This window comes from Mycteria americana, chromosome Z (assembly GCF_035582795.1).
Source record: "Mycteria americana isolate JAX WOST 10 ecotype Jacksonville Zoo and Gardens chromosome Z, USCA_MyAme_1.0, whole genome shotgun sequence".
Lineage (NCBI taxonomy): Eukaryota > Metazoa > Chordata > Aves > Ciconiiformes > Ciconiidae > Mycteria > Mycteria americana.
This window is the reverse complement of record NC_134396.1, coordinates 73,066,678-73,080,636: the sequence shown is the minus strand read 5'-3', so window position 1 is coordinate 73,080,636 and position 13,959 is coordinate 73,066,678. Positions and strand designations below refer to the sequence as shown.

General features: G+C 37.6%; 1 protein-coding gene across 6 annotated transcripts in view; it reads right to left on the bottom strand.

The window, feature by feature from the left end:
* XRCC4 (X-ray repair cross complementing 4) overlaps window positions 1–13,959 on the bottom strand; it is a 186,865-nt gene that overhangs the window by 170,410 nt on the left and 2,496 nt on the right. The window contains exon 3 of one of the 6 annotated variants that reach the window (XM_075488527.1): window positions 7,389–7,457. The exons of the other annotated variants lie outside the window; for them this stretch is intronic. The gene's annotated coding sequence lies outside the window, so the exon portion shown is untranslated. The remainder of the gene's footprint in view (window positions 1–7,388; window positions 7,458–13,959) is intronic. 6 annotated transcript variants of the gene reach the window in all.

Below are 13,959 nucleotides of genomic sequence, written 5' to 3'. Positions count from 1 at the left end.
ATCAGCAAAAGCTTAAGGATTCTTGGCTGTATAAAGTGGTTATTATTTACTTCTTTTCAAGAGGAACAAACCTTTTTCATGAAAATTAGTCTGACCTACACAGCATACACAAACACCATTGCAAACAAAAATATTGTACATTACTGCTTTCTTTAAAACCAGTTTGTAAAAAAAAAAAAAAAACAAAACAAAAACCGAAAAACCAAACCCCTCTTAAACCCCTCTTCCACAAATCTCCCAACAACACAACTCTTCCACAGAGTTTAGTGTAGTGTTGATTAAATGAATAAACCACACACAGCTAAAGCGTGAATACAGCAAAACATAGCAAAGGACTTACCTAACTATTTAGCAACTAGCAATTACCATTAATGAAAGAAAAAATACAGAAACTTAATCAGTGCATATTCCTTATTAATTTACTATAAGGTGAGTGCATGCATCTCATCCACTCTAAAGGCAAAACTTAATAACATACATACACCAGTGTACTTCCAAAATCAGAATTTCTGGGGAAGGAAGTTGGACATCCTGCTTGAATACCTGAAGTTAGGTGTATGTTCACAGGATTCACAAGTAACTTTGCTCAACATCCGTAAAAGATATATTGCTCTATACTTCAAGAACTGAAGTAAACTAAAACACCCTCCTTATAACTAACCTATCCCAATTCACCTGCCTATATTCTCTCATCACCCCGTCAGCTTTCAACATGCCAAGCATTCGTGACTCTTCACAGATCAAGCACTTGGGTGTAAAAGGTGATCATGTTCCTACCGGAGTTTCTGCCCCAGGGCTTTTGTTGGTGGGGCAACACTGTGCACTGCCAAAGTCTGAGGGGCACACAAAGTGCACGTTTGCCAAAGCAGATTCACCAGCTCCCCTTCCCCAAATTAACACTCAAAAAAACCCCCCACCTTATAAATACTTCAGTTTGGCTACCAATGAGCGTTCTCCCCAGGAATGCAGAAGACCGGTAACACACCTCCAAGAAGTTTTAATGAGTCTACACTTTTTTAGTCATTTCCACAGGAGATGTCATACATACACAAATTGCAGAGTTACCAGAGCATCAAGGCCACAACAAGTTAGGTTTCCCATTGTTACTGTTGACATCATCATCTCCCAAACCCTAAATGTAGATTCTAAAAGTGAAAAAGTTATGTACATTTCAATCTAATATCTAAATAATGCTTTAAAAGGCCAATTATTCAACAGGATAGTTCATTGTCATAACCACTACACATGCAAAATTCCAGCCAACAGTCCTGCATGTGCTTATCCAAGAATCTACCTTTATACATTCAAAAAGTAGTCCCACAAGAAATATTATTAGTGAATTTTTAAACAAATGCCAAACCATTTCTCTGTTGTGGCTATCATCTCAAATAATCCATTAACACTACAACTACAACTGAAGCATAAAGAGTCACAGCTGTTTTAAGTACTCGGGGCCCAGACACTCAGCCAGAACAAAATAACTGCGGATGTACTGACAAAGGGGTCTGAAAAATATGTGTCAACTTGGGACCTGAACTTCCAGAGAACTGGTCACACAAGCTTGTAGAAGCTGGTACTGCTTTTTAAGATTTTACTAACATCCTCATCTCCACATAATTTCATTATGAAAGACAGCCAAAAATATAAAGGATGAGGGAGAGTTGAAACTTTAAGAGTTAATTTCACTTTCACATCTTTGGGTGGAAACGTAGGGACACAGGTAAGAACTGTATTAATGCTCAAAATGGTTAAAATAGCCACCTGAATTTTGGCACTGTCACCATTTAACAGTCTAGCTGCTGCTGAAGCTTATAAAAAAAAAATCATTGCATAAAACCAGACTATTTTTATAGCTATCCAACAAACGAAATTACTGAAATCAGATGCTCACTACTGCAGTCTAAAAAGCACCTCTGAGTCTACTAGACCAGCAGAGTACCTTCAAGAGCCATCCAATATTCAGCAACACTGACTCTGTAGGCTCTTTCCATTCACTGTCTCAATAAAATGAAAGCAGTCAGTACTTTCTTCCTCCCTTAATTATGATAAAGAAAAGCTGCAGAGAAACTGATTGATTAGGGCCAGAAGAAAGCCAGTGTTTTTCTCCTTAAGGGCACAGGAGGTCACACCACATACCAGCACCTCACCATGTTAGAGCCAAGGATCTGAGACAAGCTTGCAGGTGGGAACAGTTGGGTCCCACCCCAAATTTGTAAATCAGAGGCTTTATTGAGGCCTTCGAACAGTTGAGGATTGAGCTGTTTATCTTTAGCACTTCGTCCCTTTCGTCTTTGGCTTCTATGATCTACATTAGGCAATGTTTCTTTCTAAGGAGAAATCAGCTGTTGGCTGGTGTGCAATTGACTGGAGTCTACTCTCTGAACAAAGAGTGTACACAGTTGCTTCTGAATAAACAAGACACTTTTAAAATTGGTTTACAAAGAATTTTATATGTTGTTTTGGATAGCACTAGGCATAGACCAAAAGCCAAATCTTTTAGTCTGCTCCAACACAGCATCATTGATAATATTTTGAACTTCAGCACTTTATTTTTTTCCATGCAGAGTAATGGCTTTTTTTAAAATTGCTTTGGCTGCAGGTGTTCCAAACTTCAGCAGCTATGCGTGGAAGGCTACTTACAGATCAGAAAGAGCTACTATGTCTTTCGAATGGAGCAATTAACTTAAGTGCTTTCTTGTTGAGAAAAATAGGGAGCTATCTACAGTGAGTTCAGAATAGAAGACCAGCACATACAGCTCACTGCTATTAAAGTCTATAATTTGATCCCTTCTGTCATTGGGTTGACCACAACATACACTACAAACCATAATCTAGTAATCGGAAGCAAGTGAATGGTTAACTTATAATCAGAGAACAGGTACTATTCAGGAGATTCTATACGTACTTAGAAGTGAATTATTGGAGATTTAAGCCAGTCAAGAAAAACTCAGATTGCTTTTAAAGATTAAAACTAGCTATTACCACATTTTCTAACAGAAGGAAATAAGATAATGTCCATATTTATGAATATTTCTAGAGATATATTTAATACAAATTGATATTCTCTCATGTTAATTTAAAATTCCATTAACCCCAATACTTCAAGACGAAGAGCATTAAAATATCTGACAAAAACTTCAACTATGACTCAGTTAAGCTAAGAACTGCTATTGACCTAATAAGCACTTCTCTTTTTTTCTTTTCTTTTTGGAAGAACGTGACTGGCCTAACAAACATGAAGAAAACAATACAGCATCCTTCCTATCGCATCTCACAATAAGCCTCCCATTCCCTTGACCACAATATTTGTTTGACACTGAAGAAGGATTCAATAATAACCTTCAGCTGTAACTTAAAGATACATCTGAAGAATAAGAAGATAAAAATTTTGAAGGATCTTTGCTTCCTAATGGAATTTCAGGGGCTACACATTTGTATATTACATGCAACCTAAATTGTTATCTAGTTGTTCTTTTTTTTGATTTTGTTCTATATTAAAAGCACAAGGATCACAATTTTTTCAATAATGTAACTTTGTCTTACAGATAAAGGAAATTAATCAAAAATTGGCACTGGATATGAAGAAGTAACTGAATAACTTTATAACTTTGTGCAGACGGGTGAATGGTCCATTTTAAAAATTCAGTCCTGTATAACAACATTTGATCAATAAACTGACTTCAAGACAGCTGCAATCAGTATTTGGTCCTCATGAACACAACAGAAGCAAGACTCACATGGCTAACATTTGCACTGCTTGCTTCCCACTGTTTCATGGCAGCCACAAAACGATTGGAAACATGCACATACTTTTTCTGCAATTGTCAAAAAAAAAAAAGCAGTCTTGAGCTTGTCAGACTCCATGGGCCAATAGGATATGCAAGATTTGGCACAAAAGATCTGGAATCTACGATAAGGAACAAGCCATGTCAGACTTATTTACTACAGTCACCAGCTGAAAAATGAGGAGAAACAGAAGGAAGCAGACAGTCAACAACCTTTATAGTAGGAATCTTACTAACAAGCTTTGATCTTAATTGTAGCCTGGAGGCAAAGCCCACCCTCGTGTCTTTCATCCTCTTGAAGTCTCAGACCTAACCCACTACCAACTCCAGGCATCCAGGCTTGCCAAGCTTACTTATAAGCATCTATATTAGGAGACAGTTTAAGCAAGGTTAAAAAAAAAAGGCCTTCATATATTAAAATAAACACTCAAGTGGGCAATTATACTAGTATATACTAGCAAGTAAGGGAGTATCTGAATAGATTTCCAAAAGGGACAAACTTTTGTTTTTCACCCTTTTCTACGAATTCTTCCCAACACTAACCATTCAGTGTGTGCATGCTGCCGAATCCTCACTTTCGAAAATCCATATGAGAAAAATCCTAAGGTTTCCCTAGATAAATCAGGATACACTAAGTGAATGTTATAAACCAGTAAAAAAATAAAATTAAGGCATACAACTGAAATATTTCCTGATGAAAAAGTTAATTTTAGCACTGAAGTTACTAAAAAGTGTGCATAGAACTAAGCAAGGATCAAAGACGACCACAAAACCAGCTTCAAGTGGGCAGATCTGGGATGCAAAGTCAGCAGGCGTGCCTAAGAGACCCAGACTCACTCACTACCTTTGCTGCCTCTAGGACATGCCAGCCCCAACACATATTTTATAACTCTACTTTGGCAGTAGGTCAGCCTGGCTTTCCAAGACCCTACCAAAGCCAATGGTGTCATGGAGCCACACCCGTTTTGCCTTCCCTTGAAAACTGCAACCTTAGATCATTTATTAAGAAAGATCATTCACTTTCTCAAAAGAAAAAAAAAATCTAAATATATATCAATTTCCTCATAGTCTCTCTGAAAAGACAGCACTAAAATAATTACGTTTTGCAGATAAAAAACTGAAAAAGGAAACAAATGTGTACAATTCTGCCAGATGCAACTTTTCAGCCTGCCGTACACAATCAGTAAGAACCAAGATTCAGGAATTCCTAGTATCTTAGTCACATTTCCAAAAGCATCTTTGCAGTTTTCAGTAACTTAGTATTATCCATTTGAATATGGGAAAGTTGAGGAATTAAAAAAAAAAAAAAAGGCAGCATGTTTTAACAGCCCTTTGCCCATCCAAATATACTCAGATACATGTGTCTTTTTGATGTATATTCGGATAATATAGTAGTCTGGTTGAGGTATCATCTGTTTTCCAAAACACTGCCTTCTTTAGGATTAAGTGTTATCAGGATTCTCAACACAAAACAAATCTGTCCTACAGATTTCCTTTGTTTTCTATTCTTTAGTCCCCATATAGACCTATTATAATTCCACTCAGTTTGACATGTTTCTGTAAATGTTTGACTTAACATCACTGAGCAATGGATTCCACTAAACAGTCTGCCTTTTTTTTTTTTAATTTGAAATAAAGGCAAATAATTTCAGTACTATTGAATCCACAATAGCTCCATATGCAAGAGTAACAAATCTGAAGCAAGGATAAATTAAACAAAGAAATCAGCGTCAGCTAGATATGGATGGATGTAATTCTATATGTAATATTTCTGAAGAGCTTTGAAAAATTGAGCCCAGTAACCTGGAAAAATAAGTTTCACCAAATGTCTCCACTTCAGTGGGACAAAAGCAGGTATAAATATGAAGGCTTACATATCCTACTCTCCTCCCACCTCTACATCCAAGACTTTTCAAAGAGATGGATTATTTTAATTTCACGTCCCTGTCAAATTAATAATAAAAAATAGGCCTAGAATCCAAATTGCTTTATCTTGCTAAACAGTTTCCTAAGGCATTTTCTTTGAAGAAAATTCCTGCATTACCCCATCTTCACTTAACAAAAGTTTTATTATGTTTTTCTTTCCATTTGCTATTTATCTACTGGAAAAGGCAACATTGATCTCCTTGAAAACAAAGAGCTCACACTACTTTAATTTATTAATTTAAACATTGTAATTCATTTTGTTTCATCTGGCCCCCACAGAAAAATAATTCACAAGCCATTTTCAATGAACTGGGATATTCACTTTCAATGCACTTAAATTTCAATTTTGCAGCTCTGTATTCAGCCATGTTTATCACTTTGCATTGAAAATTAATTACTTTTTTGATGGATTAGGCTGAGTAATCAGAGTTTGAAGATAAGGCAAAGAGACATCCATCCATATTGAACATCGATTTCAACTGTTTCCACAGATAGGCACAGGTTCAGCTTTGGTTCTTTAATCTGCCTTGAATGCCAACCCATGAGATTCAACGTATCAGGCAACACAACAGGTAGACATACATAGGATTATATGATGCCGGTGCCCCATGGTATAGCACCTTCAAAAGAGGCAAGAAACCCACAGAAAAGCAAGGCACCAGTTTAGCTTAAGCTTTGTGATAACGCACATTGGACAAACCAAAACAGGAGAGCAGCACCAGTCCATATCCAAGAACGACTGACATGCCAGTATTTTAGCAAGGAGGGGGCCCAGCGCACAAGTCCCACAACCTCACCAACCTCTGAGCAAACAAGCAGCTTTGTTTTAAAAAAATAAATAAAATAAATAAGGACACAGTTCCACTAAACAGATAGCAAATTCAGTGGCCGCTGACTCTACACCCTAAGCAATCACGTATCTATTAGCTTGTGCTCAATCAGCACTATGTCTACAAACCACATTTAGAAAGGAAAGAGGACATAAAGAGCTTCACAAGAGTCACTTGTACTTTTTACATCTTAAGTTCTATACATAAAAATATAAAGCTTTTCAAGACATATCAGCTCACTGCTTTTCTAAGTAGTTTTCCTGACTCTTTTCATGCGGTGATTTTTTTTTCTTACTGTGGGCTAGGCAAAAAAAAACCCCAAAACTACTCTCAAAAATTAAACCCTTACACAAGACACTTGATGCCAAGCAGGGGGTCTACTTAAGGAAGCCAGCTTTTCAATATTAGTTTTCCCTCACAACTACTAAAGAATGCTAGCTTGCACTGGAGTGAAAAGAAATTTGCAGACTAATATGAGGACACAGCAGGGGCATACCAGTGGAAAAATGCCATTGGGACTTGAACTGAGAGGGCAGTTAGGTACTCATTAGGAAAATATAGCACAAAAGTGCTTTGATACCGCACCAGTTAGGCACAGTTTTGAGATCTTAAAGTGTAAATTATTACAAGGCAAGTATGTGGAGCATCAGTGTAGAGATCTCAAAAGTGTTTTTTAATACTCTAAGTCACTGCTTTCCCAGATAAGTTAAATCAGTTCTTACGGAATGATGACACAAGAAATTATGGGGGGGTGGGGCAAAAACTGAAACAGAACAAAAGGGAAAAACATTTTAAAAATATGTCTCATGTAAGCTTAGACTTCACTGCATGTCGGGTCGCACTTCACCTTCATGTTGCTGGGCTTTCTGGTTCCCAACTGGAGAAGCTAAGCGGAACCACTACTGCACATCACTATCTGAAATGAAACAGTGAACAAATACAATGACTTTGAACTAATGCAGGTACAGGAGCATAAAAGAACCCAGCCCTTTGTGCAGAAGAGTCAATTCTCCACAGCTCCAACAAACTGTTTCAGTACAGTTTTAGACACAACACCCCTACTGCATTTTCCTCCCTTTCAATGTTACAAGTACACTTATTTGTTTTGCATCATCAGGTACCAAAATCACAACACGAACCTCGAATTAACAGTATATACTAGAAAATTCCTCCTCTACCTCATTATTTAAAGAAGAAAAAAAAAAAACCAACCTATTTTTAGGACAGTCAAGGTTAATAAAATAAATTCCTGGAACAGACAAGATTAAAAAAAGATTATAAAACATAAAGCACAGTTTTCATCTATATACTTTCCTGACCAAGGCACAGGAAAAAAAAAAAACCAACTTTGCTCTAATACTGCCTTCAGAAGATTATGAAATGTAAGTCAAGTAGGTCTATTACCAAGACATACACAGGAATGCTTCAGCTAGTTACTTGCCTCTTATCTCCAAAAATAATTATCCTATATGACAGCAATGCCGAGCTTTCACTGAAATTAACATTTCTGTCCAATCTCCATTATGCCTATGGCCACTGTGTGCTGTACTCTGTAAATTAATGTTAAGTTTCACAGCTGGAGAAATTTAATATAAGCCCACACAATACATTTTACTGCCTCCAACTACTGCCTAAGCTTCCCTCATAGGCTCAGTCAACACAGATCTCTCCTCAGGTTTTTGTGAAGTTTCCACCATAAGCTTGACACAGCTGACGGCATTTGGAAAGCCCCATGCTCCCTCTTTCCTGTCCAGCTACTGTGCTGAAAAGGGTGGCCTCTAAGATCCTTTTGAGACCTGTAAACAAACAATCCCTTTCATAATCATCTGAATCATTTTTAAAAACAAATGCAGCCTGTGATAGAATATATAGCCTCACTCTTCCGCTAATTGCATTAATTTTTCCATCCCAAGATAGCAAGCAATTTGGCTGATGTCTAGATGAAGAACACAAAAGTTCTCAGTCTCTGCACTCTTAAAATCACATAAGATCAGTCTCCCTTTTTTACTATTTATTTTACAATCTCTGCTCTGTCTGCTCTGTTGGAGGACACCCCTTCCCACAAAACTCACCTAGAAGTTTGCGAAGCAAATGCAGAAATATTCCAACAATTTTCCAAACTTTGGAAATTTGGACTATTTAATCAAATAATGTTTTGTGAAATTGCTAGTATGCCTCAGAAGACAGTAATACCAGAGGCCCTTGATTAGGCACATGCATAATGAAAATTTTTTCAACTTGGAACTTTTCCTGTAAGATATGTTCTTTATGTTGATCAGATGTGACTGTGCTAGATTAGCAAACAACAGTAATGTGTTTAGTAATTCTCATCTAAATTTCGCCTTAACTTGTGTCAACATGGTACTATTCATAACCCAGTAATTCTTTTATATCTTGACATATTTTGGACAGCAGTCCGTATTATTACATTATCTGATACTAAGTTCCAGTAATAATCTTCAAATTCCCAGGAGCCTTTTGCCCCCTTTCCTTCTTTTCATCTCATGTGTAGAGACAAAGGAGGTGGGGAAGACTAAAATCCACAAAGACATCCCCATTACCATCAGTAGGAGGTGAAGGACACTGTTTCTTAATCCAGGAAAGAGACACAGCTCAAGTCAGCAGAGGGACCAGGGATGGAACTAGAGCAAACACTACTCTTGGTGCAAAAATTTTCATTTCATGAATCATTTAATGGTATTTTACAATAGCTTTTTAAATTGAATTCTTTATTATTTAGTGAAGTTAGTCCAGATCAGAACTTAAATGTGTACACACATTATTCTACCTGTTCCCCACAATAACAGCAAGCACTACACAGTTTTTGCCACATATAAGTGAAGAAATCACAGCTGCATCCTATTAACCTTGAAGACATAAATAGTTCTTTGAGACCCGGAAAATCTCACCCTAAACTCCTGGTGATTCCACCTACTCTTCAAGGATGTGTGGTGCTTTTTCATTTGGGGGTCCCGAGCTCTAACACAAGCCCTTAAAAACATTCTCCATCTACTGCTAAGCCCTAGGCGACAAGAGGTAAGGATTCAAATTTCTCATCTTCAAGTGGTACTGAAAGACAACAAGGACATCAGAAATAAGCATTGAGACAAAACAGCAACTGGCCCTGTAAGGCTCATTGCCCATACATAAGCATGTAAGGTGTAATATAGTGAAGCCAACATGCAGTATAGTAAACCATTTTAAATGATCTCATCCATACTGAAATGGAAGTTTATTGGTCAAAACAGACCACTATATGCTATCCAGCATTCTTGCAAACCTGATGGCAAGACAAGACACCAGCAGCAGCAGCAACACTGTGATTGTGTATGTCAGGACAGGGGCTAAATAGTTGTGCGGTACCTGTGTCATGTACAGCACAACCATTTCTAGAATGTCAACCATTCATGACACCATTTTTCTTTTTTTTTTTTTTTTTTTTTTTTACAACAAGTTGGTGTGCCTTGCTAAGTTGTGCAGTAACCCTGGCATCAGCCCATCAGTTGTATATGACTTTATCTGTTCTTTTTTTCTTTTTAAATAATACTTAATGGAAAAGCTTTGTTTTGTGAGTTGTACGTAATGACTTAGAACTACTGGTTTTAGTCCAGAAAAATGCTTGAAATCAATGGAGTTTAAATGCTGAGGCAATTTTGAAAATCCTTTATGCACCTTTGTATACCATAATAGTATTTAAAATCTAACTTGCTAGGTTTAGTTCTTAAGTACTTCACCAATAGAATCATTACAATCATCTTGCAGATCTAAGATGCTGCTATTCTGCTCATTTCGCTATCAACGTCAAAATAACTCCTGAAGTGCCTGTAATGCCATAGCTCCATGTAGCAAATCATTCTAAACACTCTGTACAACAGCAGTTAAAAATGTTGAGCATATAAAGTAAAAGGCAAATGCTTTCTCTCTACAATCTGGACAACATAGCCACCATCGTCTGATCCAACAAATGAAGGCATCCCAGACTACAAACTCAGTATCTGTGTATGCCACATCAGGTATAGCATAGTAGCTGGCATATTCATTCCTCACAGTCTTTCAAGACTCTAGTCAACTCCCATAAAACAACAGCCTACACAACTCACCGAGTTTTATCATACTGATAGAGGACAGCAATTCACATGAAACCTGCCACGAAAAGCAGAAATTTTAAGGCATAGGAATTCCCATCTTTATACGAACATTCCTTATCATACACCACCTCACACAGTAAGTTTCTATAAAATGTATGGTTACAATACTAGGCTACAGTACTCCTCCCGAGCACCTCTGATGTGAAGACTGAGAACTGAGTATTCATTCTTGCTCAGAATAGCTGCAACCTCCAAGCATTTTACAGCTATTGTGGTTCATCCGACTATAGTGAATATAGTCTGCGCTTCTGCTAGGTAACACAGGGAGCCAGGAAACGGAAGGAAAGAGGAGCCATACCTAAGTGTACAGTGCTTTTTTGCAAACTGGTATTAGCAAACAAAATGTCATGTTCTAATACCATTTCCAGCATACAGAACACTACTTACTCACTACATTTGCCTGAATAATGAATATCCCTCATGTTCCACTGTCTCTTTATTCCAGTGGGAGAGCTAAACAAATTTGTAGCTGTAGCAACTATGCACATACGTTTTTATGCATTCATGCTTGTAGTTGAAGATACAAGGAACAACAGAAGTGGATATGACATAAAATTAAAAAAAGAGCATTATCAGCTTTTGCCTATCATTCAAACTAGCATATCTCAGAACAAAGGCCTTAATTTATATCTTATTTGCAAATGTTTTTTTCACCTTATATATACACATGCACATTTGTTGTGCACAAAAACTTGTTTATACAGCTGTACCTGTCATGTCAGTCACCCACCTGTGATATTTTTAAACTATCTCCTTCAATCCTACTTCTTATGAAAGTTAAGAGACACAAGACAAGCTAAATACCTAGCCTCCCACATGCAAGTTGACATTGTTTTGTTATAATTCTTCCTGCATTTGAAAACAACCTAGAAGCTTAATCTCTGAAGCCACCTTTTTTACTTTTCATTATGCACACAAATTCCTTGGTATGCTCTACTGCTTAAACACTCAACTGAACAGTATGCAATCTCTTCACTGGCAAATCACACTACTAAAACATTTTGTAATACTTATGTACTATGAAGGACAGCCAATACCATTAAACCTCCTTTAAAAAGAAACAAACAACAACACAGAAAACCAGTGTTCATCATATGATTTTATTTACCTATTTGAATATCGCTATACAGATCAATATAATTGCTTAAACTTCTGATTTGAGATTTCAACAGGCAAGAATGAATATCCAGCCAATGCCTGTAAATGCTACCAACTGAGCTATCTCAGCCACTTGTAGTTGGTTTTCCATGACAATATGTTAAAAAGGAGAAAAAAATACAAGGGAAACTGGAGTACCACCATCTGAAATCTTCTGTTTCAGTCAATATCCTATGTGTATCACAGCTGCATCCCAAAAGACATTGTCATGCTAGGTACACTATCTTTTAAATGATGCCACTAAGGCTCCCATAAGATCATTAATGATCAAATGGCATTTTTCCCACAAGGGCAAAATATGCAGCTGAAAGCATTTTAATACAGCATGTAATCAATGCAAATTCTTCTTCAAATACTTGAGACTGTTGGAAACTTCACTTGAAAATTAAATTGCTCAGGTAAATAAAAAGCATTTTTGCAAAAATCTGCAATGGACTTCATATATGAGCTTACCAGAAACTACCGAAGTAGATAACAGTATATAAAAATTATCATATACGGCATGTTTGCAAACAAAACTACTAAACTAGAGAAAGCTAGCTGACCACCTGGAAGCAGGCTTGATCACAGTGTGACTGAGAACTGACAGCTGCAGTCTCCTCTGCAGTTACAGAAATAATTTTTCAATTTCAGTAACTAATCCATATTGAGAAACCAGAAGTGAAAACAAAAATGAAAACCAAACCAGTTTTCTTTTTCCATCTCAGAGACACATAAACAAGTTCCAAGTATTATTGCCTCTAAAGTCTAGGGTCATAGTAACCAATAGAGGTTGAACTGTTCGTTGGTTATAATTATAACTTTTTTCACTTTAGAAATCTACCTTAATGTGACATCAATCAAACACTTTAACATCAGGTTATACTAGATAATAAGGCTGTTTTTAGAACTGTCTTTCTGCATTTTAATTTAATTCCATATTTTATCCAAAACCTCGACACGTGAATAAAAGAAACTGATGCAGTGAATGTAATTCACTAACAAAACAGGAGTAAGAAATATGAACATGTTATGACAAAATGACCACACATCTTGCTGATTACCTACTAAATCAATGGATAAATCTGCAAATCAATGAACCTTCATAGTTACTAGACTTACACAATCTCGAGAAAAATAAAAACAAATCCAAAACCAATATAATGTCTGAATCCACAGGACCGAAAAACTAGTTATACAAGAAAACCCATCTTAAATTCTACATCTGCTTATGTTGAAAACCGTTCAAGTCATTTTGGTGATTATGAACCTGAAACTACAATTTTACAGAGAACTCAAAATTGTAGTTACCAAAGTTACTACTGCAAATGAAGTTGCTCTTTAGAAGATACAAACAGCATTATGTCCATCCTTTAGTGGGTGCGGGGGGAGACATAGTGACAAAGGATGAGGAAAAGGCTGAGGTACTTAATGCCTTCTTTGCCTCAGTCTTTAATAGTAAGACGAGTTGTTCTCCGGGTACCCAGCCCCTGAGCTGGAAGACAGGGACAGGGAGCAGAATGAAGCCCCCAGAATCCAAGGGGAAATGGTTAGCGACCTGCTACACCACTGAGACACACACAGGTCTATGGGGCCAGATGGATCCAGCCAAGGGTACTGAGGGAGCTGGCAGAAGTGCTCACCAAGCCACTTTCAATCCTTTATCAGCAGTCCTGGCTCACCAGGGAGGTCCCAGTTGACTGGAGGTTAGCACATGTGACACCCATCTACAGGAAGAGCTGGAAGGAGGATCCGCAGAGCTACAGGCCTGTCAGTCTGACCTCCGTGCCGGGGAAGGTTATGAGCAGATCATCCTGAGTGCTATCACGTGGCACATGCAGGACAACCAGGTGATCAGGCCCAGTCAGCATTGGTTTAGGAAAGGCAGGTCCTGCTTGACTAACCTGATCTCCTTCTACGGCAAGGTGACCCGCTTAGTGGATGAGGAAAAGGCTGTGGGTATTGTCTACCTGGACTTTAGTAAAGCTTTTGACTTTACTAAAAGCCTTTGACTCTCCTGGAGAAGCTGTCTGCTCATGGCTTGGATGGGCGTATGCTTCACTGGGTAAAAAACTGGCTGGATCGCTGGGCCCAAAGAGTGGTGGTAAATGGAGTTAAATCCAGTTGGTGGCC